This window comes from Pseudochaenichthys georgianus, chromosome 14 (genome assembly GCF_902827115.2).
Source record: "Pseudochaenichthys georgianus chromosome 14, fPseGeo1.2, whole genome shotgun sequence".
Taxonomy (NCBI): Eukaryota; Metazoa; Chordata; class Actinopteri; order Perciformes; family Channichthyidae; genus Pseudochaenichthys; species Pseudochaenichthys georgianus.
Window position 1 is genome coordinate 33,914,110 of NC_047516.1, and position 7,033 is coordinate 33,921,142.

The window sequence follows — 7,033 nt, forward strand, 5'->3', positions numbered from 1 at the left end:
ATATATTTATGATTCACGTCAAGTATTCAGTTTCGGCGCCATTTCTTCCAGTTTTTCCACAGGTCTTCTCATCAGGGCTCTCTAAATAAAGAACTACGGCAGATCTGTAATATGTAATGCAGCCGAACCGTGTATTACAATGCCGTTATGTGATGACTTTTAAAGAGAAAAGCAAGAGCACTCGGAATTAAGTATTATTTTATACTTTTAAAATGTTTTCCGGATTTCACATAATATAAACACCAACTCCCAGCATGCATTGCGGCTAACACATCCAATCAGAGAGCTTAAAACCATAGCTGAGGATCTTGGGTAATCGCTCGAAATGCCTACGTCTGTTTCCGGTTATATTTATTTTGAAATTCAGTTCCTGACGGACGCCAAAAAAGCCTGAGATTATGGAATTAAACCAATACATAAAAGCAAGGATAATTGTGTGTTATTGGTGAGCAAATAACAGTGTGTTATTTTGAAAAGAATAACAAATTAGAAGGAAAAAAAGATTTAAAAAATACAGATTTCAGTATCCTGAGGCTCTGAGCCCCATTTATTTTCCTCACAGACGACAACAAAAGTCCGAAATTATACGATTTAAAATAAAAGCAATAACTGTGGCTTGATATTGAATAAGAACATGTTTTTATGAACCACACAGCTTCCGGTCTTCCACGACCCGACCGGAGAAAAAGACGTGCTGCAGCCTGCAGGCACGAAACACGTTACCAGTAGAAATACATTGCTTTTAAAATCGTGCTGTGCAACACGAAAAAAAGGGGCAAATCGTGATGGTGAACACGAATCAATAGATTAAAAATCATGTTGGTGAACACGACATGCCGTGAGACTGGGTTGGATAATCAGCTCACGGCATATAGGTGTAAGCAGGGGTAAAGTGCTATTTTTACAAGTGGGGAGTGGACCTCACGTCCTCTAGGGGGGTCCGAGGGCATGCTCCCCCGGGAAGATTTTTTTTAAATATTGAAGTTAAAAGCATCAATCTGGTGCACTTTGAGAGCAACATTAAGAGATCTATGGATACATCTCTCAACACCCATATGAAACAGAACTGTAAACAGATTTTCTATTTCTTCATAGACATTTTACAAATCACTCCCCTTTTAAAACAAACCGTTTGAGACCCACTGAGATAACTAGACTAAAGTTAACTATCTAAACACTGAGAGTCCTTTACTTCACCTGAGCTGAGGTTACCTGAGACTCTCTGTCTGACAGGAGAGAGTTCTCCCTCCACCTTGTTGTTGAAAAAGCTCCTTATACCTGTTAGCTTGGCTAGCTAGCACCAGATGCTAACCACAACGATCTCCGGTAGATACCCACCGGTGTGCGAGCTTCTCTCTCTCACTCGCTCGCGCACACACACAAAATGGCTCGGGCCACCACACACACACAGAGCAGAGCTTGAATGAAAGTTAACACAGAGACCCAGAAGTAAGCTACTTGTACTCACAAGGCCTATTATGTGCAGAATCCCTCTCGCTTTCAGGTGGTTTTGATTGAGTGTCCACACGTGGATGTTTAAGGACTAAAAAACGCTAATTTTTTTCACTTTGCTGTTAGCAAATCATTTGGTGCTCTAGCTAACAGGAAGTCACTCAAGTGTCACAAAGTAATTTAGCCTATGGGTAGGTCAAAAATGGAATGGGTGCTGGCCATTGGCCTAATCATATCACCTGTGTTGGCTTTATGTTTTTGGTCAAACATTTGTTTGTTTCACATTTGCATTGATGTAATCAATAATTTTTCTAATTTAATACAAATAATAATTATAAAAAAAAATAAAACACATATTTCTTGGGGGTGCTTAGGGGATGCTTTGGCAATCCTGGGGGGTGCTTCAGCACCCCCTAGCTCCCCCCTGGCACCGCCCCTGTGTGTAATAATAAAAAAAATTGGCCATTATGCTAATTTTAACAATACAGCATTGCCTCTTTTACTAAAGCTTAACATCTAAGTGTTAAGCTCCGTGATCACTTTTCAGGACTGAACCCACAATACAAACACGGACAGAAAAACAGGAGTTTGTAGCAAAAGGTTTATTTTTGTATCGTGACAGGGGATATTAACTGTGTAATATAGTCCAGGAAAGGGGATTCAAAAACTAGGGAATGGAGATCCTCAGCCGAGGCTCCGGAGTGAGCTGGGGATATCGCCAGGCAGATGAGAGGTGGCTTGAGCCTGAGTCTGTACGCTCCCGAGAGCGAGTAGGTTGGAGTAAGAGTTAGTGTTTGTCCTACCAGACAGGAGTGTGGCGAGCAGGGGTTTCAGAGCGAGGGGAGCGAGCAGGCTGGAGCGGGTAGCGTGGAGAGCGGATGAATCCGACGAGGAAGTGGCTGGACGTGGCTATCGGAGGAGGTGATGATGGGTTTCAGTGTAATCTTGACGACGAACTGGTGAAGACTGGATGAGGAGACCGGGTTAATAAGCAGGTGTGGATGAGTAGATGATCAGGATGAATGAGAAGCAGCTGCGGAGATGAATTGGCAGGAACCAGAAGTAGGTCAGCCACGCCCAGCCCGGGAGACAAACACAGACAGACAGACAACAAACAAAAAGGGAAGCAGAAGGAATAGAGTACTGCAAATCCTTACAGTACCCCCCCCCTCAACGGGAGCCTCCTGGCGACCACCAGGCCTGTCAGGATGGGCCCTGTGGAATTCCCTGACCATGACTGGGTCCATGATTCGAGAACGAGGAACCCAACAACGTTCCTCCAAGTTGTAGCCCTCCCAGTCCACCAAGTATTGTAGACCCCTACCCCGGCGTCTAACATCCAGGAGACGCCGCACGGAGTAGGCTGGATGGTTATCGATGACACGGGGGGGAGGAGGGGGAACGGCCGGAGGGCACAGGTCGCTGGTGAGAGCTGGCTTGATTTGAGAGACATGGAAAGTGGGATGGATTCTCATATTTCTGGGGAGCCTTAAACGGACAGCAGAGGGATTAATGAATCGCACAATGGGGAAGGGACCAATAAACCGAGGGGACAGTCTCTTGGACTCGGTGAGGAGGGGGATGTTCTTGGAGGACAACCATACCGATTGTCCAAGGGCGTAAGGGGGAGCAACATGTCGACGGCGGTTGGCCGATTGTTGACTCCTGGCGGATGCTTGGAGGAGAGCCAAGCGGGTGTCCCTCCAGATCTTACGGCAACGTTGGACATGTTGCTGGACAGAAGGAACAGCCAACTCCCTCTCCTCTTCGGGGAACAGGGGTGGCTGGTATCCCAGAGAGGCTTCAAAGGGTGAGAGTCCCGTGGCAGATGAGGTGAGGGAATTATGTGAGTACTCCACCCACGGTAGATGGGAGCTCCAGGTCCTCTGATTACTGTTAGCCACACAGCGGAGAGCAGACTCCAGGTCCTGATTTGCCCTCTCAGTTTGGCCGTTGGACTGGGGATGAAAGCCAGATGTTAGACTAACTGAAGCTCCAAGAGACTGACAAAAAGCCTTCCAAACCTGAGATGTGAATTGTGGACCCCGGTCGGAGACAATGTCAGCTGGGATACCGTGTAGACGGGATACATGCTGTGTTAGATGTTTGGAGGTCTCCAGGGCTGAAGGGAGCTTGGGTAGAGCAACAAAGTGTGCACACTTGGAGAAACGATCTACGACTGTTAGAATGGTTGTGTTCCCTTGAGAGGGAGGCAGACCGGTGACAAAGTCCAGGGCTATATGTGACCAGGGTCGACTAGGGATTGGAAGGGGTTGGAGCAGCCCAGCGGGTTTCTGATGGGAGGCCTTGTTCCTAGCACAGGTTGTGCAAGCTGACACAAACTCCCTTGTGTCTCTGTCGACTGTAGGCCACCAGAAGTGTCTTCGGAGGAGAGAAAGTGTTCGATTGGCACCGGGATGATTCGAGAAACGGGAACTGTGGACCCACTGCAGGACTTGGGAACGAACAGAGTCGGGAACAAACTGACGGTTAGGCGGCCCGCTTCCTGGGTCGGGTTGTTCCAAAAGGGCCTCTTGAATGGAATTACTAATCTCCCAGGTGATGGCTCCCACAACACAACTCAGGGGGAGTATTGAGTCAACAGAGGTTACTGGACTCACAGACGAGAACGATCTGGACAGAGCATCGGGCTTGGTATTCTTGGAACCAGGGCGATATGTGAGGGAGAAGTTGAAGCGGCCGAAGAAGAGAGCCCACCTAGCTTGTCGGGAGTTCAGCCGCTTGGCTGACTGGATGTATTCCAAATTGTTATGGTCTGTCCAAACCAGAAATGGCTGCTCACTGCCCTGCTCACTGCCCTCAGTGTCTCCACTCCTCCAAAGCCATCTTCACTGCCAGCAGTTCCTTGTTGCCCACATCATAGTTTCTCTCCGCAGGGGAGAGACGGCGAGAGAAAAACGCACATGGGTGAAGCCTGTTGTTTGGCCCTGCTGTCTGAGACAGGACAGCGCCGACTCCGATGTCTGATGCGTCAACCTCAACAACAAATTGTTTGCTGGAGTCCGGCTGGATGAGGATGGGGGCAGAAGTGAACAGAGACTTGAGTCTGAGAAAGGCCTCGTTAGCCTCCGAGGTCCAGGAGAACCTGACCTTGATGGAAGTGAGACTGGAGAGTGGAGCTGCTATCCTGCTGAAGTCCTTAATGAACCGGCGATAAAGATTGGCGAAACCCAGGAACCTCTGCAATTCCTTCCGCGTCGTGGGGACTGGCCACTCGGAGACAGCAAGAATCTTTCCAGGATCCGCCTCCAGCCTGCCTTGTTTGATGATAAATCCAAGGAAGCTGACACGTTCCTGGTTAAACTCACACTTCTCAGCCTTGACGTACAGCTTGTTCTCTAGCAGTCTCTGTAGAACCTGGCTGACGTGATTCTGGTGTTCCTCCAGGCTCTTGGAAAAGATCAAGATATCGTCGATGTAAACAAAAACAAACCGGTTGAGGAAATCCCGCAAAACATCATTCACCAGGGACTGAAAAACTGCTGGGGCATTAGAGAGTCCGAAGGGCATCACAAGGTACTCAAAGTGGCCAAGGGGAGTGTCAAAGGCGGTCTTCCATTCATCACCTTGGCGGATCCGAACCAAGTGGTAAGCGTTTCTGAGATCCAGCTTTGAGAAGATGGTGGCACCTTGGAGAGGCTCAAAAGCAGAGTTAATCAGGGGAAGTGGGTACTTGTTTTTCACAGTGATGTTATTCAATCCACGGAAGTCAATACAGGGACGTAGTGATTTATCCTTCTTTTCCACGAAGAAAAACCCCGCACCCAGAGGGGAGGAAGAAGGACGGATTATTCCAGAAGCCAGAGAATCACCGATATATTTCTCCATGGCCTCTCTCTCAGGCCGGGACAGATTATAGAGCTTGCTTGTTGGTAACTGCGCTCCAGGAAGCAAATTGACGGGGCAGTCATATGGACGGTGAGGAGGGAGAGAAAGAGCCTTATCCTTGCAGAAAACTTCCCCCAGCTGGTGGTAAACCTCAGGTACGCCAGATAAATCCACATCAGAAGAGTCACAAGGAGCAGACACTGGCTTAGCAGGACATGGAGGTACAGCTGATTGCAAACAGTTAAGGTGACACTTCTGATTCCAAGCAATTATCCTTCCTCCAGCCCAATCAATATGAGGGTTGTGAGCGCGAAGCCAAGGGTAACCAAGAACCAACGGGGTAGATGGAGCGGAAATGACCTTGAGTTGGATCTGTTCTCTGTGATTCCCCGAAATAAACAGAGTTACAGGTAAGGTCTGCTGGGTCACCCTAGAGATGCGTTGGCCATTTAAGGCATATGCAGTCATGGGGTCCGATAAGGATTCCAATTTAATTCCCAGCTGGTTGGCAAGCTCCCGGTCCACAAAACTGTCCTCAGCACCAGAGTCTATGAGGGCGGAAAGGGGCAAGGTCTGAGAGTTGGAACAGAGTCTGGCAGGTATGAGGAAACGGCGCAAAGTAGGGGCAATAATTGAGGTAGGAAGTGTACTCGTCAGGACCCCCAAATTCACCGACGAGCACCTGCGTTTTGGGCGGACAGGGCAACCGGCCAGGAGATGCCCCAGTTTGCCACAATACAGGCACCCTCCTGCCCTCATGCGGCGAAGGCGTTCCTCAGGTGATAATCCTGCACCTCCCACCTGCATCGCTTCCTCCTTATCCAAGGTGGGCATGTGAGATGGCGAGGAAAACGCAGATGGTGTGGAATCAAAGGGAGCACTTCTGGGAGGATAGCTCGGCTTACTGAAAAAGGCACTTGGTGGACGCTGTCCTCGCTCCGCACGACGTTCCCTTAGCCGGCTGTCGAGACGAGAAACCAAATCAATCAGGGATTGAAGGTCTGCTGGCACATCTTGAGCGGCCAGCTCGTCCTTCAGTTGCTCCTTTAATCCTTTAACGAACACTGCCCTTAGAGCCGCCTCGTCCCATTGGGCTTCTGCCGCCAGTGTACGAAACTCAATGGAGTAATCTGCCACGGTCCGATTCCCCTGCTGTATCCTTAGCAGACGATTGTCAGCCGAGCCAGAATAGTCAGTGTGATCAAAAACTAAAGACAGTTGTTCAGAAAAAACTCCAAAAGAAAGGCTGTCATAATCCACTGATGAACTTAGTGCCTCAGCCCAAGTTAAGGCTTTACCACGAAGCAAACTCAACACATAGTTTATCTTGGTAACATCAGAAGAAAAAGACTGGGGGCACTGGCGAAACACCTTGCTGCACTGAAAGATAAATCCCCTGCATTTCTCCACTTCACCATGAAACGGTTCAGGGTCGGTGATGGGGAAATCCCGGCATGGAGTAGTTACTGGAGGGGGATTAGAGGTGGCAGGAATTATAGCTGCTGTCGTCAGGTTGGAGATCTGAGCAGCCAGGTTATAGATGTGCAGAGCCATGGATTGGTTACTTTCCACCAATGCACGGATTAACTGTTCATGTTGACCCGACAGATTGCCTTGATGAGACAGGGCGTGCTGGAGAGTGGAGGAGTCCGGTCCGGTGTTTGTGGGGTTCATTTTATGACCAGTTCGTTCTGTTAAGCTCCGTGATCGCTTTTCAGGACTGAACCCACAA